The sequence below is a fragment of the Aythya fuligula genome, chromosome 1, assembly GCF_009819795.1.
Source record: "Aythya fuligula isolate bAytFul2 chromosome 1, bAytFul2.pri, whole genome shotgun sequence".
In the NCBI taxonomy this organism is placed as follows: domain Eukaryota; kingdom Metazoa; phylum Chordata; class Aves; order Anseriformes; family Anatidae; genus Aythya; species Aythya fuligula.
This window is the reverse complement of record NC_045559.1, coordinates 168,579,133-168,605,616: the sequence shown is the minus strand read 5'-3', so window position 1 is coordinate 168,605,616 and position 26,484 is coordinate 168,579,133. Positions and strand designations below refer to the sequence as shown.

Sequence of the window (26,484 nt, the reverse complement as noted above, 5' to 3'; positions counted from 1 at the left end):
AAACATTTTGTGTCAAAAGAAAAGGCAACCATGTCCAAAGAGGGGCAAGAAAGATGGTGAAGGGTCTAGAGAACAAGTCTTGTGCGAAGCAGCTGAGGGAGCTGGATTTGTTTATCTTTGAGAAAAGAAGGCTCACAGAAAACCTTATTGTGCTTTACAGAGGAAATAGCCTTAAACTGCATTGGGGGGGGTTAGGTTGAATACTTGGAGAAATTTCTTTACTGAAAGGATTGCGTGGCATTGGGAAGTGGTTGAATCATCATCCCTGGAGGTCTTCAAGAAATGTGTAGATGTAGAACTTCATAGAACAATTTAGTGGTGGACTTGTCAGTCCTATGGTCAAGGTTGGAATAGATGACCTTAGAGGTCTTTTCCAACCTGAATGATTCTATGATTTATTATCTTTTGTCTCTCACACCTCTGTATTTGTGGCACTTGATCAAAATATTTTGTTGATTTGATTTACAGGTAACCTGCTGAGACAGCAACACTTTTCACATGGTCACATTTTCTGATCTATTAATAGAATATGCTGTCAGTCAAAACAAACCTTAAGTCTCCATTTGAGAGATTCTGTCAACTGTTTATTATAAAATCAAATTTGGGCAAGTAATTCATCCACGTTGTGTATGAAAAAAAATATAGGATTCAATATTAATAAAGGTAGTATCCAATATGAGAACATCTGGCAGAATGCTGGAAAACTACTGCCACCAAGATAGCTGTGTAATATCTATTTCTCTACTATACAGTTTTTAAACTTTTTATGCAGCTACAATATGCCTTACCATTAGTTTATATACAGAAAAGGTTAAACCAGTCAACTTGCTTTTAATTTGAATTTTACGATCTTAAAAAGAAATCTAAATAAAATGGTTGCTTTTCTTGGTTGCTCTCTATCCCCTAATAGAAGCCTGATCTTCTTATGTGTAATAAATACATATCATGCCTTGAGGCCAGGAGTGGCCTCAGGTACCTGATGATTTTATCCTAGTAAGGATATTGGCTTTACTAATCCATAACTGAATAAAAACACAAGTCATTATCATCATATACATGTATATATATATCCATATGATGAAAGTGCTACATGTTCAGATATGTATATATTTATGTATTTAGTTTGTATGTACATTACATATATTTTATGTATTCTATTATATATGTATTATATATATATGTATATGTATTTTATTCAACTTAAAAAAAATATTTTAATAGCAAAAATTAATAAATAGTATGCCATATATTCATAAAATCACAGAATGGTTCAAGCTGGAAGGGTTCTTTAAAGATCATCTAGTCCAATGCCCCTGCAAGTGAAGGAATCACTTAAGAAATGAGCAACTTAATTGGTACCAAGTCAGTTATGCAGTCATCCTAGCTTCCTATTGTCAAGATAGAGAGAAACATTTACACAGATTGATTCAGTGTTCTGAAGACCTAATTCACTTTCTGGAGCTGCAAATTTCTGTCCATTGATAAAAAGAAAATTCATTAATAAAAAGTGAATCCATAGATAGCAATTACCCATCTAGCTCTATATGTTTAAAACGGGTGTCATGAGTCTAGGATTTTGTTGCCATTCTAGAGAATGTAATAATAACTTCGAATCTGTCCTTTTCTAAATCCAATTAAATAAAGATTTTCTATTATAAACAACATGGTACAGCAGCCAGTAAATAAACCATCAGACAGCTACACAAAATACCCAATGGCAGTAACAATGATACTCAGGAAGAAGGATTCTATAAAGCCTGTAAAATACTTGTTGGAGGTGCTAGCCATAGTGAAATTATCTTTCAGAAAATAAATACTTCAAAATGATTTGAGTTCTTCACACTTTGAAATAGGTGGAGAACTCTGAAATGTTGCTATTTATGAGAGAAGACTGATATTTGAGGTTTCCTGAAGTCCTTATAGTAGGACAGGTCATACAGTTAAAAGCTTTGAGAATATAAAACTGTGAAAAAGTGAAGATGCTTATATTCCGTGGTTGAGATTTAAAATGGTATCTTTGTCAGCTATTTACTGCACCATAAACCCATGTGGGCTTTAAACTAGGAAAAACTTTATATTCATCCAGAGACACGTATAGTTTTATTTGCTGTAATCTCTCTAGGATATTCAAAGTGCATATAAAGAGTTAATGAAATCCAAGCCAAGTGTTAGGTTTCAGTAGTTTTGTTGGTTTATATACATCTTAGCTGATAAGTCATTCAGTAGTTGTCCCAAATATCTCCAGCTCCCCTGGAGATATTTGTAGTCCACCTTGTAATCCCCATGTATCTCCAGTTTCCCTGTAATCTTGAAATATTACTAGTAATAATATCTGGCCACTAGTCTAATACATACAGGATAACTTAAGAACAAAAGTTTATTTTTCTTATTTCAATAATTTTTTTTTTGATATGAGGTATTGTATTCTAATAAAATTTAACTTTCTCTTAAAAAGAACACAGCATGTTTTAAAGTGACATAAAACTTTGTTCTTTCAAGCAAGTTCTAGAAATAGCAGTAGGCCAAGTATCTAGCATAACTTGACGAAAAAAACAGAGAACTACAGAGTCTCCAAAACAGAAGTTAACTATAATACACCACAGATACCACAGAGGCATATAAACAGGACACCAGGATAGGAGCCAGCAATAATTATCTTATTAATCACAGATATTGATAGTTTCATTCGATCTAGCTTTTATGGAAAAGGATATTTTGCCTTTGTCATACAAAGTTTCCATACTTCCAGGAAAGTCCAAGTTTTCACTACATTTCTGCATTCTTATATCAAGCAAACTGCAGTTTTATGAGATACTCCTGGCTGCGGCTTTCAGTTTATTTCTCTCCAAAAGTAACAAGACTGGATTTTTAATCTTGGGACAAAGATGATCATAACATAACCCCCATTTTTAAAAACAGAGGTAAGGGAAGACCTATAGAACTACAGGTCAGTCAGTCTCACCTCTGTGTCTGGCAAGATCATGGAGCAGACCCTCCCGGAAACTATGCTAAAGTATATGGAAAATAAGAGGGTGATTGGTGACAGCCAACATGGCTTCACTAAGGGCAGATTGTACCTGACAAATCTTGTGGCCTTCTTGTGGATAGGGGAAGAACAACTGACATCATCTGCCTGAACCTGTTCAAAGCATTTGACACTGTCCCCATGATACCCTTGTCTCTAAATTGGAGAGACATGGATTTGAGGGATGGACCACTGGGTAAGGAACTGACTGGATGGTCACACTCAAAGACTTGTGGTCAATGGCTCAATGTCCAAGTAGAGATCAGTGACAAATGGTGTTCCTCAGGGGTCATTATTGAGACCAGTTCTGTTTAATATCTTTGACAGTGATATGGGTGGTGGGATTGAGTAAACCCTCAACAAGTTTTCTGATGACATCAAGCTGTGTGTTGTGTGGGAAGGGATGTCTCCCTCTGGAGGGAAGGGATGTCGTCCACAGGGACCTGAACAGGTTTGAGAGATGGACAAACCTCATGGAGTTCACCAAGACCAAGTTCAAGGTGCTGCACCTGGGACAGAGCAATCACAAGCACAAATACAGGACTGGCAGAGAATGGATTGAGAGCAGCCCTGAGGAGAAGGACCTGAGGGTGTTGGTTGATGAGAAGCTCAGCATGAGCTGGCAATGTGTGCTTGCAGCCCAGAAAGCCAGATGTAACCTGGGCTGCATCAAAAGAAGCATAGCCAGCAGGTCAAGGGCAGTGATTCTCCCTCTTTGCTCTGCTCTTGTGAAACCCTACCTGGAGTACTGCATTCAGCTCTGGGGTCCTCAGCATGAGAAGGGCACGAACCTATTAGAATTCCAGAGAAGGACCACAAAGGGCTGGAGCATCTCTCTTATGAAGACAGGTTGAGGAAGTCGGGATTAAGCCTGGAGAAGAGAAGCCTGGAGAAGAGAAGGCTCCAAGGAGACTTTATAGTGTCCTTCCTCTACCTAAAGGAGGACTACAGGAAAGATAGGGAGAGACTCTTTTTCAAGGAGCCTAGTGACAGGACAAGAAGTAAAGAAAGGACAAGGTGTAAAAAAGGGTAGACTTAGATTAGATGTTAGAAAAAATATATTTTCTGTGAAGGTGGTGAGGGTTCCTTCACTGGAACACAATGCCCAAAGAAGCTGTGGATCCCTGGAGGTGTTCAAGGCCAGATTGGATTGACTTTGGGCAACCTGATTAGCTGGGAGGTATCCCCGCCCGTGGCAGGGGGGTTGGAATTAGCTGATCTTTAAGGTCCCTATCAATCCAAACCATTTTGTGATTCTATGAAAAGTGCCAAGTTAATAGTTTTGGGAACTTTAGCAAATTTTTAACATAAAGATGTTATTGGTGTAACAATCAGTTACAAGATCAGTGTAGTTTCAGCTTAAATTCTATTACTTAGCTGTATTTATAAACATTCAACACTATTTCCTAGGTATAATTTTTAATTTTTTAGCAGTAGATTAACCTGTGTATAGCAGCAAGTGCCAAAGTAAACATTTTTCTCACGATTGTATGAATTAAAAATAATAATAATTATTATTATAACTATTATTAAAAAATAAAAAATAAAAATCAGTTGCTTACTTGAAAGACTACATGAAAAATGGGAGCAGGAAAGACAACATCAAAAAGTTGCAGATCTTGTACTCCAGAGAGCAGATCATCTAGCAGCAAAATGAAAATATGTACATATACTACAGTGTTTAAAAATATAGTTCAGGCTATTTTTGTTTTATTTTGCACACAGATATGAAATATGTAAATAAATCTAAGTTAAAATCCATCTTTTTTTTTTTTTTAATGAAGCTTTGTAGACTTCTTGCCACTTGACTATTTTCCTGGTTATCTTCAGCACAATTCAGACTAAAATCAAACTTAGGTTAAACACAATTTGTTGCAAATCTGTGTCAGATGCCTTATGTGTAAATTCTATTCTGTAAATAAGTAGCTTAACTGAGTTGAAAGGATCTTTTGAAGTATACTTCTCTTTGTAGAATTAGGACCTAAAACTGCAAACTTAAGCTACATGAATCTGAATAACTGAAGTATCAGTAGAAAGTGCCTAAATTAGGTGCATAGAAAGCTTGATTATACTGTTATTTTTGTTTTCCATTCTACACAAGATATATGCTTGATAATTTTCACAGGACACAGATGTCAGAGATGCCATTAAACTAATCCAGAGATGAAAGAACCATTTCCTAATTCTGCTTGTATAACCATATCTCATTTAGTTTAATGTGTAAAATTCAGTTCAGTGCCAGTAGAATTGTTAGAATTGCAGGTATATTGCATGAATACTAGAAAAGGCTTTATTTCCTTACATTTGACTCCTGCCCATGCTACAGTTTCTTCAGTTTCTTTAAAAACTGTGTTCACTTGCAATGTGTTTTGTTGTTGGCAGTGGTGGTGGTTTGTTTGTTTTGTTTTGTTTTATTTTCAGGAGATATCTGTGTCTTTTAATGAGCTTATATAATCTACAATAAAGCTGCCATTAAACAAATAGTCCTGAGACAAAACATAATAATATGCTTCAAAATGAATTTGTATATCTTACATATAATATGCTGAATATTAATGTGGAAGCTATATCAGCATACTGTTTTCCAACTAAATGTGGTTAGTCACACAGTCCTGTTATAATTCTTAGCAAGAGCTATACTGAAGAAAAAAATCTTCATGATACTAAAGAGGAAATCAAATTATACTTCACGAGAATAGTGAATCCACATTTAATGGAGATTGAAAAGTTTCTTTCATCTTCTTCCTATTTAATGAAAAATCTCAACAAACTAAGCTTTCCAAAACTCTTAAACTTGCTTCTTTCCTTCTCCTTCTCCTTCTCCTTCTCCTTCTCCTTCTCCTTCTCCTTCTCCTTCTCCTTCTCCTTCTCCTTCTCCTTCTCCTTCTCCTTCTCCTTCTCCTTCTCCTTCTCCTTCTCCTTCTCCTTCTCCTTCTCCTTCTCCTTCTCCTTCTTCCTTCTCTTTCTCCTTTTGTTCTTCTCCTTTTCTTCTTCTTTTTTTTTTTTTTTTTTTATTGTATTACATTTATTCTTGCAAATAATTCTAAAAATACAGGCCACTTCAATTTGCATCCAAACCTAAGGACACACTGTAAAGATTGTCTGAAATCTGTGCATAAAGTGTACATATGGTATGTCCCTACCAACACATTTAGAGGAATATCCTGGCTGGTGTCTCCAGGTATCTGAACTTGTTTAAGACAACAAATATTTTTAGAGAGAGAGAGAAAGAGAAAAATGAACTAAGATGTATTTAGGGAAGAATCTGTGCATGTATAAACAGACCATGTATGTAAACATTTAAAATGTTCTTTATTTTCTCCTTTGTGTTTGTACATTGCTTGATTTCTAAGTAATTAAAAAAATCTCAAGTAATTAAAAAAATCATTTGGCAGTTTAGGAAACTTGGTTTATGTGTAAAAATAGTGTAATATTGTAGTGTAATAGTGTAATATTGTAAAAATATGTGTAAAAACAGTTTGGGGCAGGAGCATATCAAGACAAATTGTTGTTTTCCTTGAACCATTGTTTTTGTATAATATCAAAAGACATGATTTAAGACTTGCTTATCACCTTAGAATTCATTTCATGTGTTTAGAAACTTATCTTCCTTGCTGAGTCATATAAAAATCTGACTATTTATACAAATCTGACAAAATAAAGGTTATGAATATTTGGAAGTTCTGTCAAGGTTGTTTTTTTTTTTCTTGTTTGTTTTTGTTCTTTTTTTGTTGTTGTTGTTCTTTGTGATTTTGTTGTTGTTGTTGTTGTTGTTTTTCCAATTTGAGACATAAAGTTAATTTCAAATTTCTGAACTCATTGTTTTTATTTTCTGTTTTGTAGTACAACACAGAATATATTTTGGCAGTTTATTGGAGAATAAAAAACTGTACACCAACTCAGTTTAGGAACTTAAAATTGTATTTTTCTTCCTGTGTTAAAAAAATATATATATAAAGTAGCTGATTTACTAATACGTGAAAAGTAAATGAAAAATTGCAGTTGCCCAGTTTAGTTTGCTTAATGTTTCACTGCTTCCCCTCTCTTTCATGAACTGCAGTTCAGGTGTTAATTAACATTTATAAAAAGCTTTGTCAAACACCTAAGAATTATTGTTCAGTTAATGCCTTTGTCCTGTGCTTGGGTTCAATGACTGATTTGAACTGAAGAATGATGAAAAGGATCACTAGTTAATTTTTTTCCTGTAACCTTCAGCCAACAGTGTTGCTTTCGAAGGAGAACTGTTATAAAATTTTAGTTATGATGATATTAACAGTCATATTTGAGAGGATTATTACCCTTTCATCAAGTGAGTTAATTTATTAAATGCTAACTTCAGAGGTAGCGTGCAATTTAAAGGCAATAGCAAACACTTAAAAGCACAATAATATACCTGAGATGTGAGAATACTTTACTAGTATTCTAAAAAAAGAAGTATTCCAGAACCATTTATTCAGTGGGATAACAGAGACAGATATATGTGTCTCTACAGGTTCTGTGGATATGTATTTCTCCTTTGAAATAGGATGGAATTTTATGAATGCCTTCATTGGGTACAAAACTGTGTTTTTTGTCTCTGCAAAACGTCAAATGAATTCCACTGGAAAACTTGATTTAGGAAGTCACTCACTGAAGGAAACAGATCAATTCTCTAGTGAACTACAGGTCATTCCTTCAGTATTTAGTTTCTCTATATAACACACCAATTCTTAACAAGTTCTTCAGCTCATGACTCTACTTTTCCCAAGCTGTCTAAATATAGTTCTGTTTTCTCTCTTTTTGGCACATTTTCAACTCAGGTCTCATCAACATTCCTGTTTATTTTCCACAAAACTATTTACTCTCACCGTCTTCACAGCTGCCTGCATGATAAGCCCTTCACATTTATATCACTGAATTTAGTCACCAGATTTCCCTTATAAAAAGTGAAGGGCTTCTTTTTGTATTGAATTTAAGTATAAAACTTAAGATAATTTAAATGAAGACCCATTTAGGATTCACCTACCTTAGTGTTCTGCTCTAAAGTCATCTGAATGGATTATGAAGGTTTTCCTTTTTTATTTTCACAACTTAAAGACAAAAGTGATGAAGTGTTAAAGAGAAGCTGTAGGACTAAACTGTAGGACTAAGATTCAGCTTCAGCTTCAAAATTTAGATGGCTACAATGTATGTATCTACATGGGAACCATGGATTTTCTAAATTTTCACTTTAATTAACACAGATCCTGTCAATTCTATAGTCCCAGTCATAGAATCATAGAGTGGTTCAACACAATACAACACAACTGAAATGTACAGAAGTGAATCTCAATAGCTCTTTATATTACTCTACTGACAGTACTGATTACATCTCCATTAACTATAAAGACAAATCAAGTCATATAACTCCTAGGTACACACCTTCATTGTAGACAACTAAATATAGTGTTTGAATCTGGAGCTATATCCATAGCTTTGCCATAGTCAAGGGTAGGATAGTCATCACTTAGATCTCTTTAGATCTCACACACATTAGGAAACCTTCCCTTATAAAAATAATCAATTATTTAAAAACAATTGCTATATCAAACCATTTATATATACACCCTATATACATATATATTTCCTTACAGAATTAAACTCGTTGAAACTTTTTTTTTTCCTGACCTCTTTTAATTGTGATCTCTCCAATTACATCTGAGATCAGTGTCCCCACTCTAGAAAAACTTACAGATAGTCTGAAATCACATGCTGAAGTGTTTCAGAACAATTTTTCTAGAACAACCTTTCAGTTTTTCTTCACTGTGACATGAAAATAGAATTGAACTTCATAGAGGTATCAGGAATATAATTCACTTTCACAGTATACTGATTTTTCTCACCATGAAAACATGAATTTCTGTAGTATTAAAGGACCAAAGCTGTAGCTGTAGGACAGTGGGAGAGGTCAACTAGACTGAAGAATAATTATTTACTAGAGACAACTGAAAATTTCACTAATTTTAATGCCCTAGTGAAATATAAAGTGAGATGATGAATATTTCAAAAAGTTTGAAAATATGGATCGTACTGTATGTTTTATTTAGTCCCCCATTCAAGCATAAAGCGCTAGCAGCATTTTTAATTAAAATGGAAAAATGTTCTCTGTTTGTGGGGAGAAAAACGGAACTGAAAGCAGAAAACACATGGCAGACACTTTGACTGTGAATTTTTTTATTAAGTACTCACAGTCACTTTGCAACTTCTTGGTAGTCTGACTTTAAAAGGAATTTTACACTCCATCAGTTTCTATATCTATGTAGTCAAAGAACATGGGAATGGCACACAAACATTTTGGTAATCTGTTCACTGCATATTCCTTCCACAGTGCTCTTTTTCTTGAAGGTTTTATTATGAACACTCCTTGTCTTAATGCTTATACATCAACAGTGTATTCTCTGGGTCTATGTTAGCTTACTAAGTAAACCTTCAGGGATCTATGTTTTCACAAGTAGAAGACAGAAGTAGTAAGATTTCCTTGTTGACAAGTCTGATTAAATAAGACCGAGAAGTTCTTGTCTGCACAAATGCATAGCTCAGCATAGCCCGCAGTGTCACAGAATCTACTAGAAATACTTGTTTAAATTTCACGCTGTGTTACATTTCTCCTGAAGTTCTTGGTCCATACTTGGTATGCTTTGTTTCTGATGCCTACTGTTTACTGTGAAGGCATCTACTAGTGATGATACAAACAAGATGGCACAATCAGAGGAAAAATCCAAATTCAACATAAAGCAATTTTATAAATGTACAAAGTATGAGATAGTGCTACCTGACGGGGATATCATAAGTGTACAGACAAATTTAAAGGAGAGATATGTGAACATATATAACCCCAAATCTATAAGAAATTATTTAAATGAATTAAAGAGAATCAAAAAGGAAAATAAAATACCATTACAAAAAAAAAAAAAAAAAAAAAAAAAAAACAGAAGGACTGACAAATCATTTTTTTTTTAAATGATAGATAATGTTAGATTACCATGGTAAATTACTTTGCTTTTGTAAACAAATAAAAATGCATAAATCTTATCTCTCTGAACTTCAGTAAAGCATGTGAAGTGCCATACATGGAATTATTTTAGTTTAACCAAAATATAAGCTAATAAAACCTGAAGGTTGATTAAATAGTGTATATACATTGCTGGAAAGGGGCTGGAGAGAGGTTTCTCATAATTCAATATTAGAACTAAACTTGAATAATATTTTCAGTAACAACCTTTATATGAATAGATGAGAAAGGCTGATACAATCTGCTCCTGACCCACAAAAGTGAGAATTAACATCAGTAAAGATCAAACTACCTTATCAATAGAACTAGAAGACATTAAGTATCACTAATGATAAGAATCCTGAGCAAGAAGGTAAGCTTTTTTAGTAATAATTCTGTCAAGTATTCACATACTTCTGAAAATCTCAACAGTAAAAGAAGGTACTAGAAGTAAGATGATCCAAATAAACACTGGCATTTGTAATTGATGAATACCATTCAGCTAATCATCTAGATTCTTCAAACAGGTTCTTTTACAATTTCATTCATCTGAAATCCTTGAAATTTTACTTTAAGATGTGATGAATTGTACCCTTCTTCTCCATGCTAACCACTAAATTACCCAAAACACCTAGCTCACTTGTATGAGTGAGATCTTTAACTTCTACAACAGAAGGAACAAAAGACAGTTCTTTCAAAATATTTAATTAATCAAAAATAATATGAGTGACCTTAAATATGTCATTTAGTCCTGTGCCTTTACTGCTCATCTATAAACTTAAGATAATAGAATCTCCATATCTTACAAGGCAACATATTGGGTTGAGGATTACACAGCTGTGAAATACTATGGCAATGGAAGCCTCTTTATGGACTGTTGCATGAGGAAACCAGGAAGAAAAGAGAATTAAATTCACAAACCAATTTATTTTCAAAGACGGCCATTTGACATCTCTCTGAAGCAAAGTGCCATTGAAAGACAGTGTTCCTGTAAAGGATGCTATGATTAATCATAACAATAACAGTGATGCTTCTGAAATAGGGAGTATCCCTCTCTTCTGAATAAGAGAATTCAGACAGGATATGTTTTTCACTTTTGTTACAAGCTGTTCCATTTGTCTCATGATTCAAGTAAACAATTGCTGCAGTAATGAAAGAATTGTCTGTGTTCATTGCCCACTGATATATGACACATCCTCTTATAATTTACTTTGACCTCTTTTTAAGACAACAGTCAGGGAAATGTTTACCAGTGTTTGAGTCTTTATTGAAAAATTAATCACAAGACAATTGTAGCATTATACTGTGACTATTTTAATAAAATATGTGCTTGTTTCATACATGCAAAGGCTGATTTTGATCTCATTTACACCGATACTAATTAACTTTATCTGAATTACTCCTGATTTCATCTAGAACCTCTGTCAGAATGATCCTTATATTTCAGCCAAAGCTTGAATATCTCCAGCAGGAAAGTGCCTTTTTATCGTAAGGCTAAATTGGCATTCATCCAGAATTCCCTGGGAGAAAGGATTTTAACTGCATTGATTTAGAGAAATATAGAAGACTAATATATTTAAAATAAATAAAAGTTATAAATATTTTAACAGCAGCAGCAGCCATAAAGAGAAAGCAACTATTCAAAGTCGCTACAGATAATAAATAAAAAAAATAAATAAATAGTATCATATTAAGCTGTTTAGAGCTAATAGCAGATGATAGAATTTGAAGAGTGCAAGGAAATAAGTACAAAGGTGGTCTTGTCAATAATAACACCAGTACTATATTTACGATTGGATGTTTAAAGCCAAAATAGAAATTATTTCCCGTTTGATCTTAGGAATATTTATCTGTAGCTTACAGGCCCAAATTTGAGTTTCCTTACATCTCTCAAAAGAAGTACTGAGATAAGCGTGCTAGAGATGACAGAGTAGTAACACCCTCAAGCAAGTCAGACCTGTGAGGAGGTGTCACGTTTTCTTCACCTGTGCTGAAAGCACCCTATCTATTTAGAAATGTTCTCTTTTGTTCTCCTATAGTGACTGAAATTTATATTAAAAAAAATAATCATAGAATAAGAGAAAATAATACTTGCTCAAAAACCTTCAAGTCCTTCATCCAAATCATTTATGAAAACATTGAAGAGGACTGGTCCTAAAATGGAGTTGTGACTCCACTACTGACAGGTCGCCGTCCTGATGTAACCCCATTTATAAGAACACTCTGGGCATAGCTCATCACCCATCTTATCATGCTTTTATCTAACTGCATTCTGGTAATTTTGTCCAGAAGGATACTGTGAGAGACAATGTCAAAAGCTTTTCTGAAACCCAGAAAGATTACATTGACTGGCTTCCTTTGGTCAACTGGCTGGGTGATTTTGTCATAGAAGGAAATTAAGTTTGTTAGACATGACCTTCTACTAGTCAGCCCATGTTGGCTCTGACCAATGACTGAGTTGTCCTTCAGGTGTTTTTCAGTAACTCCCAGAATAATCTTCTCCATAATTTTACCAGTCGCTAAAGTGAGACTGAGAGGCTTGTAGCTGCTAGGATCTTTGTTCTTGCCTTTCTTGAAAAATGGGACCAAATTTGCCAGCTTCCAGTCAACTGGGACCTCTCTGGATTCCAAGACCATTGAAAAATGATTGTGAGAGGTCCTGCAATGAAATCAGACAGCTCCCTGATTACTTTGGGATGAATCCCATCAGGCCCCATGGACTTGTATGCATGCAGGTAGAGCAAAAAATCCCACACAAGTTCAGGGTAAACTAGGAGTTTATCATTCCTGCAGTCACGGTCCTCCAACTCAGGGCAGCTGGACTACCAGAGCCTATCACTGGTGTTGAATACAGAGGCAAAAATGCATTGAATGTCTCTGCTTTGTCTATGTCCCAGTTTGTGAGGTGACCATCCTTATCAAGTATCAGCAATATTTCTTCTGGTCCTCCTTTTCCTGTAAACATACTTTAAAAAAGACTTTTTTTTATTGTTCCCCACACTGCTGGACAGCTTCAATTGTAATTGGGCTTTGGTCTTCCAGACTCTCTCTCTATAAAGGCGAGCAGCATACCTGTAGTCCTCCCTTGTTGCCTGACCTTGCTTCCAGCAGCCAAACACTTGAAGAGTTCTTGAAGATTCATGTTCAGCCAAGTCAGCATTCTGCCTCTGTTCCTCTGCTCTTCAGAGGTGGTGCTTAAAATCTGACCAGCACTGATGGACCCCAATGTCTTTAAAAGCAGTTTCTCAGGGTACCTTACTAACTAGTTCCCTGAGCAGTCATAAGTCTGTTCTTCCCAAATTCAGGGTTAAAGTTTTGGTGACAGATTTCCTTCTGTCACCAATGATTTTGAATTTGACTACCTCAAGGTCACTGTGGCCAAGGAGGCCACCTATCGCAACTTCACCCACAAGACCCTCCCTGTTTACAAGCAACAGTCCCAGAAGGACACCTTTCCTACTTGGCTCTCTTAGTACCCGTACCAAGAAGTTATCAATAAGGTGCTTCAGTAATCTCCTGAATTTGCTTGTCTCAGCTCTATGATTTCCCATTTGACATCTGACAGGTTGAAGTCACCCATAAGGATAAGGGCAGCTGATCTTGAAGTAACCTTTGGTTCTTTAAAGAATAGTTCATCAGTGTCATCATCATGGTTTGGCGGTCTATAGTAGACTCCAACAACAAAATCCCCTTTATTTGCTTGTCCCTTGGTCCTTACTCAGAGGCTCTCAACTACATGGTCATCAACTGCAAGCTCTGTATAGTCCAGTGCCTCCGTTACATAGAACACCACCCCCCTGCCTCCCCTGCCCTTCCTGTCCCTTCTAAAGAGCCTGTAACTGACCATTGGAACACGTCAGCCACAGGCCTCTTCCCACCAAGTTTTGCTTATGCCAATGGTGTCATAATTCTGAGACTGAGCCAAGGCTTCTAGCTCTTCTTGCTTGCTTCCAATGCTGTGTGTGTTTGTATAGAAACATTTCAGATGTGCTTTATTGAACACAGCCCCTTATGGGACAGACTGAAGGGTCTCACTAGCACTCAGTCCCTCAATTTTTGGTGTGCAGTCCCACAGCTTATCAGTGGCAGGCCTATTTTTGTCCCTTTCCCCCTTCAAAACTAGTTTAAAGCCTATCAATAAGCCCCATGTGAATATATTAAAATAAGAAAAGTTGAAATTCATCTCATAGAAAAAAATGGTCTCTTCAATTTCCATAGAAAAAAAGAATCACAAAACGAATGTAAATCTTCTTTTTATTATTTATTTACTTGTGTATTTATTTGTGTGTGTGGTTTCATCAAGACAAAAGAGTTCACTGAAGGGATAAAATAGATTCCCAGCTGTTATAGCGCTACTGAAGACAGAGAGGATACCCGTTATACTATCTGTCTCTGTATGGGAGATACAAAAATACAATACTATTTAAATGTGAATACTTAAATAACTTAATAATAATTATTAAATACTTAATAAATATTATGGTAGATCATTTTTAACTATAAATTTGCAACATAATTTATCAGTAACCTGACAACTGCCAGAACAAGAAACAATAACTGGTAACTTATTGAGCTTTTCATAGAAAGATTGTCTTTCTCTCTAAGTGAATGTACAGTGTTGTTTGTTTGTTTGTTTTTCTTGCCATAACAAAGTATTACCCTAAATAAAAGATAGCAAGTGGAGAAATATTAAAGGTTAAAGAGAGAGAAAATTTTGGGAGATAATGCTCATATATCTAGAGAAACCACATCTTGAAAGACTAAAACAGATCTCTGAAACTTGAGATCCAATAAAGTAGCTAAGTGAAAAGAATCCAGAACTATTTCACTTTGGAAATTCTATTATCTAAAAGCAAAATTTCCATGAGACCATATTCCTAAAACTTGCATATATACATGTATATATATATATATAATATATGCTTCCATCAAAGAATATTTTAAAACTATCAGTTTTAAAGTAAAAGTTTCCTAGTTTTAATCGTCAATAATCAGTCTATGATTTCCTTACCAACGGTGTTCATTTACAACTGCAAAGATTATTCAATGTTTTATTGGCAAGATCTTAATAACATACAATTTCAATTTTTAAAATAATGCCTATACTTTTTGCTCATTTAACAGAGGACTAAGGAGCTTCTATGCTCCATTCAACCCATATGACTTCATTTCTTGCCCCCTCTCAGGAATTCATTTACCACAAAATTTTCAAAACCCATATGCTTGTGCTGAAGTTTTCATTCCGTTGACCTTCTCTACTGCCCACAAGCTAATAATACAAGCAAACTTTTCAAAACCAAGTCCACTCATAGATGAATGTTAGCCAGAACAGGCATTATGCATGCATAGCAGTGTACACACAGAACTTGTTTACACATGTAGGTGGGAAACCAGAAACCTGTGCAAGAGCTCCCTTCAGGGGATCCTCCGTCAGAGCTTGGTTTAGAAAAAGACAATTATAGTCTCTTGATGGCAGATTTTCATATGGCTTTGCTTGATTCTGATTTGGCTACGTGTAAGGTTTGGAATCTGAGAGGAAAAAGAACAGATGTCTTTAATACCTTTAAAGAAAACACTTTTAAAGCTAAAAGACTTTCAAACTGTTGTTGCAGAAGTAACAGTAAAGTAAGTACTTTACTACATGGGCAGTGATCAGGTGCTTTCTCAACTAGCAAGCGACAAACATTAATGACTTTGTTAATTATTTCCCTTCTCAAACATCCTATTCTTGGGTGACTGAAAAAGTAGCCAAGTGAAAATGGTTTCCGCCCAGTCTACACAACAGTGATTTTATTGATATTAGCAATGCTACAAGCTTTTAGTGTTGACTAATTATAGCAGAGCAAAATAAAAAGAATATGAGACAAAAGACATAAGAACCCTCACATACAATCCTTACAAGTACATGTAAAGATACTGCACATCAGATAAAAGCAGTAAGTGTCTTTCAACTCTGATAAAGCAAATGTTGTTTCTTAGGCATTGCTGCACTGTAAGCCTATCAGAGTTCCCTTTGTGTTCATAAATCATTCCCAAACCCCTGACATTCAGACCTTGTTAATTCTCTAAAGAACAAGTAATTCCTTTTTTCATCTTTATTATTATTATTATTATTATTATTATTATTATTATTATTATTATTACTATTCTTTTTCTTAAGCAACAGAGTATTTACACAACCTGGGGACACTTTTCTCTTTCTTAATAATTCCTTTGCATATTTTTACAGAATGTTTACTTAGAATCTAATCCTGATTTACTGAAAATAATTGAACCCGTCACCTTCAAAACTCTGGACAAAATAATAAAAAACAACAGATGAACAACATCAACAAAAATGTGTCCTTAAAAGCTCTTCTACCAATATATTTATTTATTTTTTTAATTTAAAACATAGAAGTTCGCAGAGAAGGACCTGGGAGTGATGGTGGATAGTCGGCTGAATATGAGCCAGCAGTGTGCTCAGGTGGCCAAGAAGGCCAACGGCATCCTGGCTTGTATCAGGAACAGTGTGACCAGCAGGGCTAGGGAGGTAATCGTCCCCCTGTACTCAGCTCTGGTGAGGCCGTACCTCGAGTACTGTGTTCAGTTTTGGGCCCCTTGCTACAAGAAGGACATCGAGGTGCTTGAGCGGGTGCAGAGAAGGGCGACGAAGCTGGTGAGGGGCCTGGAGAACAAGTCCTACGAGGAGCGGCTGAGGGAGCTGGGCTTGTTCAGCCTGGAGAAGAGGAGGCTCAGGGGCGACCTTATCGCTCTCTATAGGTACCTCAAGGGAGGCTGTAGCGAGGTGGGGGTTGGTCTGTTCTCCCACGTGCCTGGTGACAGGACGAGGGGGAATGGGCTTAAGTTGAGCCAGGGGAGTTTTAGGTTAGATGTCAGGAAGAACTTCTTCACTGAAAGGGTTGTTAGACACTGGAACAGGCTGCCCAGGGAAGTGGTGGAGTCACCATCCCTGGAAGTCTTCAAAAGACGTTTAGATGTAGAGCTTAGGGATATGGTTTAGTGGGGACTGCTAGCGTTAGGTCAGAGGTTGGACTCGATGATCTTGAGGTCTCTTCCAACCTAGAAATTCTGTGATTCTGTGATTTTGTGAAGTAACTGCAACCAAAGAAATAAATTAGGCATGGCTTTTTTAATTATCTTTCTTTTGTCTATATCAGGAAGTGTTTAACACACAAACATGTTGAACACCATTGTACTAAAATTGCACACCATTGTACTAGAAGCGTGTAATACTTGCTTTCTTGAAAGACTTTCTTTCTGGATAAATAATACCTTAACTAGAAATACTGTATGACTTCATCCAGGAGAACGGGCATGAATAAAGGGATTCTCAGTACAATCCAAATGCAAGAAGAGAAACACTGACTGAAAGTATAAGGAATACAAAGACTTTTGTTACACTAGTTTCTAGACCATAGTCCTGGATAAGCTTTTGGGGCATAAGAAATACAACATATTATTTTCAAGTCAGCAGATACAAAGGATTCAAGACACTCCAGTGTACTCTTCAGAGTATACATTTTATGTGAGATTAACATAGTAAAGAAATCAGATCACAGATAAATGTGCAAAAATGTGCCAAATATGTCACTCGGATAATTCACTAACAGTAAGCTGATTAACACATTGTATTTTATTTCAGAATGAAATTCAAAGCCTGTTATGGCAAAACAATTTGTGCTTACAGGATTGTATTGAGCAATGCTATGCTGGAGCCATTTTTATTTCAGCAGCACTGGGGAAGAAAACATGAAATCATTAGTAATTATATAAATGTTAAGGCCACACAACTGGCTCTATTACTGTTTTCAAATGGTAGCATCTGCAAACTCAGCCTGTAATAAACACTAATGCATCTAGAGAGAGGAATGCTGACACATGAATGGGATGCTTTGTCAGACTTGCATAAAAATGTAGATGAACTGTAAGGAAAGCAAACCAAAGAATTCAAAGGTTTTCTTGATTGCCTTCTTTAAAATGCCAAGAACTTAAGCTGGCCTTTCTTATCTTTCTCTGTATACATGTGACACTTTAGGAGGTCTTTCTTATTGTACTATAATTCAGTAATTGTTCCAGCTCTGTGCACCATGCCTTCCTTCCAAAGGGTAGCATGAGATATATAATTCTGGTAATGAACAGCTGCATAATTTAAGGGTCAAAAAAGCAGGACATTGTTTCTTATTTGTGTTTTCTTAGCAGTTGCCAAGATATTCCAAGCCTATTTAGGAATGCAATCTTTTGACTGTCTTATTTCTCATAGATTATATATGTTGAGACTTGGTCATGTTCCAGAAAGCAGATTTTATCAGCAGAAATGCCACAGCAAGCTTTTATTTCATTTTGCTTCAAAGGACAACAGTACAGAGTTATAATGAGTTTTTTGTTTTGTTTTGTTTTGTTTTTCCCAAACATGAATGTTCTCTGTTCTGTCATGCAGACTTGTTCAAACCTGGTACCATCCCCCTTTCCACAGCATGGTAGACTTAATCAGAGAGCTATCAAAGGCATTTCTATACAACATTTCTCTCACCAAGGCTAATCTTCCAGATGTTAAAAAAGTCCAGTCAGTGAAGCCCTTCAAGATGAAACCTCCATGCTGATCGACTGTTTGTTTTTTTTTTTTTTATTCTATCCCAGCAAATGTTCCATATTTGCAAATACAAGGTTTGCCCTGTATTTTCTGTAAAATCAGTAGCATAAGGCTGCTTTGGACCAAGCTCATAAAGAAACAAAGCCTTCTGCTGCTGTCTCCACAGGGGCAGGTTGTTTGTTCTATCGTAAATATACTTTCAGGTGTCCTGGTGAGAATGAGCTAATCTAACACAAACATAATTCCAACTTGAGAAAATTATGTGGCAACCTCAGAGTTGCCTGCTTATTAATTACATTCTTTGGCTTCCAGCAGCACTTGTTGCTTGCTTGAGGAGACCTGTCTGGAGTTTGTGTCATTGCAGAAGTTCAGGTTGGTTTATGATGTGTGACAAAATGTAACACAAGTCCTCACAGAGACACTCTCATATTAAAGACAAATACATTCATTTATGTCTCAAAGTGCTGGCTCTCTATTCAGATGGTAAATAGGTAGTGTGAAAGAGATGTGACAGACCCAAGTAAACTAGAAATTGTCTGCAAACTGGCAGCCACTGTAGTTCACCGACAGCCTGAATAACTTTCAGGCAGTCTGGCACATCTCCATTTGTCACACTTAAAAGCTTGAGCCAAAGATGCCCAATTAATACGGAACACGGTATTTCTCCTTTCTTGAAGTGGGAACAAAAATGCAAATGTTTAAGATTCACAGTGTGTATCATGTCACCTTCACATTATTAAAGGACATAAAATAGTTATAAGTAAAGGATACATAACTTAAGTTGTGTAACACTCTCTTGGCCACTACTGATCTGTTTTATACTGTACTGTGCATACCACCACTATACTATATATTCCAGATAATGATATCTTAAGTAGACTGAATTCCTTCTGCTGGAAATCATGCAAACAACTAACACAAAGAGTTCGTGGGTATAAAAAGTATCAGGTAATGAGCTTCTGAAATATTTATATAGACCAAGAAAATGAAACTATTTTCTCCCTCTCCTCTTCCCCCCATCAAATTTTGAAGGTCAAGGTCAAGGTTGCTTATTTTGAAAGTTTGAGAACCTTCATGAATCAATATCAGTTTTTGTTATTATTATATAAAACCATCCATCACTGCACAGTAATAACAGTTTTATCTTTGGCTATGACCTAATACCAGTTTATATTTAATGTGATTTGAATTATTGGTAACATAGTCATGAGAGTCAGGTTTACATAGCACTTGCATAGACAGATTTTTTGTTGAGTTATGGGAAAATCTTATTGGAAAATTTTCACAGATCCTAAGTAAGTTTGCAAAAGTCCTCTTTTAGCTAGATGAGTTTCTGATGTTCAAAGAAGAGAAAAAAAAATACAACAAATCTGCATACTATAAACTTAAAACAAAAAGACTTGTGAGATGCTCCTTTAGATTCATTAGATTCCAATATTAGATACATAAAATTGACTCACAGAAGGCTACATTACCAGCAGTCTCTAATTACAAGTACTGATCTTAGTATTCTTTTCACCAGTGGTGGCCTTCCAAACATTTGGAAGTGGAATAATAATAATAAGGGTCAATAATAATCAATAAAGAATAAGAATGCCACTTTAACTATTTTCTGTTGTATGAAGAAAGCTCCTGTTGGCCCCTTCTATTTGTTTACCCCTCTTGATGCATCTGTGAATAGTGTTTTAAAGAAAAAAGCTTTCAGATGTATTTTCTGAGTTACTAACTATTCACACCCAATACCTAATATTGAACTGAAACTGATAAGAACTCCACTAGTATTATTTCAAAATCAGTGGTGTAAATAATATCAGGATCCCTGATTTTAATCATCCACGAATGGCATCTTTTACCAATATTTTTCTAGCTTAATGTTAGGGGTTAGGGTGTTTTTGACTACAAAGTCCAATAATTAAAATAAATAAATAAATAATCAATATAACAAAAGGAAAATGTATTAGGCAAGACATTTGTGAACAAATTAAAACACCAACTCTGACATATATTCAGTTTTCACATATTTACATGCTGAAATTTTCATGTATAATTTCCTCTGAAACATGTCACCTTTTAGCATATATGGTATTCAAAAAGAAAATCTGATGATAAATACTAAGTAAGAAGAAATGTTTACAGAGGATAACTTCTTAAAGTCATGAACCCATTATAAAGAAAAAAAAAAAAAAAAAATTGATGCATATTTTTGCTTATGTAGTAAGCATAATAACTAGCCTTGTAAATACTCCAAAATTTATTTCACAACTTGATATCAGAAAGTGAAGTACAAAATATCATGTACAGGTTTAAAGGGTAAAAAACAAGAAATATTTTTTTTGTTGATTTGTGAGTTTTGACATAAGTGGGCTCAGTATACAGTATTTCTCCTCCTCTTTAGTGGAACAACATCTTTCAGGCATGTGTAGGGGTTGAGAACTGGCATGGATTGCTTCCAGCATCCAACCTTCTCTGGAGACTAGCAGTGCTTGCTCACACAGATATGGTCTATCTGGTTTGTCTCATTGCCTTGACACAGTCACAGGCATATTTATTGTATAGATAATCTCTGTAGTCAAAGCAATGAAATACTTCAAAATTCTTTGTTACAATTTTTGTAGGTTTGAGTGAATAAAAAAAGGAATAAAATTTTGGTTGGTTGTAACTATATACATGATGAAACCATTAAAAATGTTTAGTTAATCAAACCCTAAACAATGTGGGCTAAGGGCAAGGACAAGGATTTCTTGCAGAGCTTTTTGGTCTGCATTTAAAAACCCATATAAGCACAAATATTCTTGTTGCAAATAACACCCTGATCCATGTAATCCTTGACATTACTGCTTACATTTTTAAGATTTTTTCCAGAAATCCTTTTTTTTTTTTTTTTTTTTTTTTTTTTTTGGGAAAAAAGTATGCCTTTCAACTCAAAAAAAAAAAAAAAAAGTTTGAGGCAACTTCCAAAAGAAAACACTGTAATGAACTACCGTGTCACAGGTACCTAGAGGAACTGAAAAATGAAACCAGAAGATGATTCATTACACTTGTCTGCTTACAGATGATGGTTTGAAAGGTCACCTGGAAGAAACGTCTTCCAAATGAAAAAATAGTTTATCTAGTAAAGAAAAAGACATTTGTAGGACAAAACATTGAAACTTTTATTACTTATGATAAGAAAATAAGTTTTTAACTTTTTAAATACTCAGATTTCACTATTAAAACATGCTGTTTTTCCAGTGAGAAAAAATCCAAGTAGAAATCTTTCAGTAACTTCCCAACAAAGAAAATAAGGCTCTCTGTTGTAAATCATTTTTGATTTAAGACAACATATTTTTCCATATAAATCTACACAATATCATTGTGAACACTGAGTATGGTGTGAATCTACAATCTCCCCCTAACAGCCTTGAGTAATCAGCTGTCTTTAAAGCTTTCTCTATTTGTCTCACATGCCTTGCAATGTTCCATTACGCCCATTCTTTGCTTTAAATGCCGTCTCCCTATGTTTCCAATGAAAAATAATTTCATTAAAAGATGCAGCATGCTCTCTTAGCTCAGAAGAACATTTTCTTCAGGTAAAACCTTGTTACATAGACTGAGAAGTAATAATATTAAGAGTATTTAATTGAAATTATCTGGAAAATCGAGACCAAGCTTCTGCTCTTCCAACTTAGAGAAACTGTTTGTGAAATATGAAGTACTTTAAGCTAATGTAATATCTATAAATAATAGAAAGAATTCCCTCAATTAGTTACTCCTGCATGAGAATGTGCTGTAGGGTATGCTCTAAATTCATAACTGAAAAAAAAAAAAAAAAAAAAAAAAAAAAAAAAAAAGAAAGAAACTGCAGAGGATTTATATGAACAAATTGTACAGTGTCTCAAAACCAGAAATATTCAGCATGCTATTTTTCTTTTAAATACTGTATGTATGCTTCTTCTGTCCTAAATATGTCATGTTAACAGTTATGTGTTTATTTTATGCACTGCAGCACTAAATTTCTCCTCAGCTGAAGTCATCATTGTTGCATACCAGCATATAAGAGCCAAAAGGCTGTTTAATGATAATAGAAATGTTTTACTGAATGATTTGTATGGTAATACAAGGACACACAATTTCTATAATTATTTTTTTTAGGATTTCTATACTTGATTATGACATTACTAAAATACTATTGAAGCTGGAGGTAGAGGAATTAGTAAGTAGATGAATTATTGTTGACGGCTATAAAAAGACATAATTTAAGAATTCTTTGGGGAAAGTATCTCTAACTACTAAATATCTGCTGTCGGTAGCTGACAATAAACAGTCCACCTGTAATAAAAGTCCAAAATTTTAGCAATGGTAAAATTAGAACTAGAAAAAGGAAGAGTATGAAATGGATTCAAATAGAAAAAGAAAGTAAAAAAAAAAAAAAAAAAAAAGTAAAAAGAAAAAGAAGTATTGACAGCCCTCTTGTTGAACTCTATCAAATTTCACAGTTTGCAAGTCCTTCCTACTTCAACTTCAATCTTTCCAGTTTGATGGCACTGCTTTACAAATTATCTCATAATGCTACAGCTTCAGTATCTTTCGGTTCTGGAAAGAGCTGTAGTTTTGTACCACTCTTTGTAGTTTTGTACCACTGTTTGAACATGTGGCAATTTATTACAAGATAACAGTGTTCGAGTAAATTCTCCCAACTGAACTACTCATTACATCGTAATCATGATCAAGCACATAGCACATAGCATGATCAATAAAAAGGTACATAATTACGGTAAAACAGCTCTCTACTAACCCGGGTAAGTAATCCACCATTTTAAAGACTTGAATAACCAAACAATTAAATATTGGATAAGGTCAAATATTATTGACTGTAGATTCCTTTCGTTGCTTTTCCTTCTTTTGATTTTCCTTGTAATCCAAGTATGATTTCCATTAAAAAAAAAAAAAAAATCAGTATCTGCACTTACATATCAATAGGATATGAGTGGTCTCACAGAACAACAAAATAATGCATTGACTTGAAGATCAATATTGCTACAAAACCTTGGAGACAGAAAAAAAAAAAAAAAAAGATTTTTTTTTCTGTTTTTCAAAATTCACTAATGGCCTAGCTTCTACAGCTTTTAAACAGCAGGGTTTGAAAATCCTGTGAACTTTTCTAAATGATACCACATAGATATATTTTGGTAACTGGGGCATATTAACAAAAGCTAATTTCAGGTTTCTTCCACAGACAGTGGAGAGAGAGTCTAAAACAGTATTTCTGTATTTGGAGCAAGAGCAAGGTACTCCTAATGAATACCTTTCTGTGTTTTGAACATATTAATGCTCAGTTAATCAGTTATTAACAGTCCAGTCCCATTCTTCCCATATACACAAAACTCCAAGGTATCAACTATAGGTTAAGTATGCTATGTGTTGTTTTTTTGCTCTTTTTTGGCTATAAAACCTACAGTGAGAAAAAGTGGCTTTCATAGTTTAGAAACAGAAATAATAAATATTAAAAATATATATAGATGCAAAACAGTTTGCAATTAAAGCATCATTCACAGTTCATTATTTTTCTAAGCCTTTGATTCTTGGCCAAATTCACTTGGACAATTTTTTATGAATCATTTTTTCTTACACACTTTTCTGGGACATCTTGTCTTAAAAGTATTTGAGATCTTTTGTCTTCCATTTCAAAACCTTTTAATATCAGCAGCATTTGACTCCCCTTTTAGAACTCTTGGAGGGGAAAAAAAAAAAAAAAAAAAAAAGAATATAAATAGTCCATCCTAGTTGGTAAGGAGATCACCTCCAAGTCATTTTCTCCTAAGACTCTTTGTCTGAGCACAAAGTCCTTTTGATGAAGTCTCACAGTGGCCAAATATGACCTACATCAAGTTCCTGAATTGGAGTCTCCAGCACACAAAAGGAAGCAGAAAACCTTGATTTATTTGCCTTCCTACAGTTCTGTATGGGAGACCTACCTTTGAAGTTCCACACTGGTAGGGACTAAATGAATACTACAGCAAACTTCCTTGGTTCTCCAATTCAAAATCTTCAAGATTTTGTCAATCTGTCAATCTGATGATCATCTAGTGTCTTTTCTACTTCAAGAAGCTGATTGTAATGCAATAGTTATTTAAAGTTCATTATAGGCAAATATGAACAGTGGTAAAAAGGGAGTTTAAAATTATTTATTTTATGCTTTAACAACACAGTGATTTATTTTATTTCATATAGATGAAACCTTCTATTTTTCACATTTTCCTTTTCCAAGCACATTTAACCTTTTATTTATTTTATTTTATTTTATTTTATTTTATTTTATTTTATTTTATTTTATTTTATTTTATTTTATTTTATTTTATTCTATTTTATTTTATTATTTTATTTTGTTTGCATTTGAATCTACCCATTTCATTTACCTTAATATCATTAATATCATTAAATTCTTGCTATCTATTGCATTTCTAGGCTATTAAATTAGTCTTGGTCTCATATACATTCTTATCTCTCCACAGGTAGAATGATATGCTGATGTATTTTTATCTGTCTGTCTCCAGAAAGTTGTGAATAGAGACCTGGAAATATCACAAATTTGGAGAAATGCCATCTGGCACAAATCAGTTACTTGATGGCTGAAGATTGTGTGGAGAAACAACTGGCTAAACAGAAAATCCACACATTAGAATTCAGTAGTGCATCTAATTTTCACATTTAAGAGTGAAACAAAATATTGTCTTAGTTTATGGCTTTTATGTTGTTTAATATTTTGCCTGTCTCAGTAATGCAAACTTCTAGAACTTGTCTGATGATATTTTACTTCTTTGTTTTCTTACCAAACCTGGAGCAAAATAAGTTACATTATATTTTTATTAAACAGGGAACTTGTGATTTTTGTGGAACTGCACAAATAATCTCATATAATCCTTTTACACATAAAATACTTTTAAAATTTACTTTAAGCTTGGCATAAAAAAGACATCACAGCTTCTCAAATACACTGGTGTCCTTTAGTGTCAGCTGTTCCTGTGCCATACACATTCTAACTGTCTATGTACCTGTATCTGTATTTGCCAGACTTTCCTACAGGTCAGGAGGAAACAGAAGTAAGAAACCAATTACCTGAGTTACCATGAAGAAATCATAAATTTTGTAACAGATGTGCTCAGACTAATTGAAAAGTTCCCATTAAAAAATGTGGGAGTTTTTCCTATTGAAAGCAGAATTTTTCATGATGCAACTGTCCATTTCTAAAAGGGAAGAAAGGTTATTGTAGATGTGTATTCAGTTAGGAAGGTCAAACCAGAAAAACAAAAGCATACAGAATCTGCATTGCAGATCTTCTGAGGTACTAGCATGTATATCTGAATTAAATTACCTGAACTTTGGCACCTTGGCTAGAAAATATTTGGTTTGGAATTTTTGGGAAAAAAAAAAAAAAAAAAAAAAAAAAAAAAAAGAAAAAAAAAAGTTAGGGTTAGATTTAGATTTCCAGGCATCTCATTTCACATGTTTCTGAGATATAATTTGAACTGAGTGTAAAAGTCCAGTGACTTCCAATATGTACCATTCTCCTGCTTCTCTTACATGGAAGAATATAAAAGAGGAAAATGAGACTAGGACCAAGAGACTTTGCCTGCAACCAGAACAAGCATTATGTTAGAGGTTTTACAGCAGGTGACACTTGGCAACATCATATGTGAAAAATCCTGCTGAAATCCTATTCTCTCCATCACCCCCTCACCATGCTTAATTCAATGCTAAAACATGCAGCAGGCTAGTCCAGTTTGGCAACATTAATACAGGGTCTATGGTATTAGTTTAACTTGTTGCTTTTACTTTATAATAGTACTTTCTCCTGACACTCATCAAATCGTTGCCTGA

The 26,484-nt window shown here is 34.6% G+C and overlaps 1 protein-coding gene across 3 annotated transcripts in view; it reads right to left on the bottom strand.

Moving 5' to 3' along the window:
• The window catches only part of PCDH9 (protocadherin 9), a 739,691-nt gene that overhangs the window by 11,393 nt on the left and 701,814 nt on the right, over positions 1–26,484 (bottom strand). The window contains exon 4 of one of the 3 annotated variants that reach the window (XR_004254141.1): positions 15,433–15,563. The exons of the other annotated variants lie outside the window; for them this stretch is intronic. The gene's annotated coding sequence lies outside the window, so the exon portion shown is untranslated. The remainder of the gene's footprint in view (positions 1–15,432; positions 15,564–26,484) is intronic. 3 annotated transcript variants of the gene reach the window in all.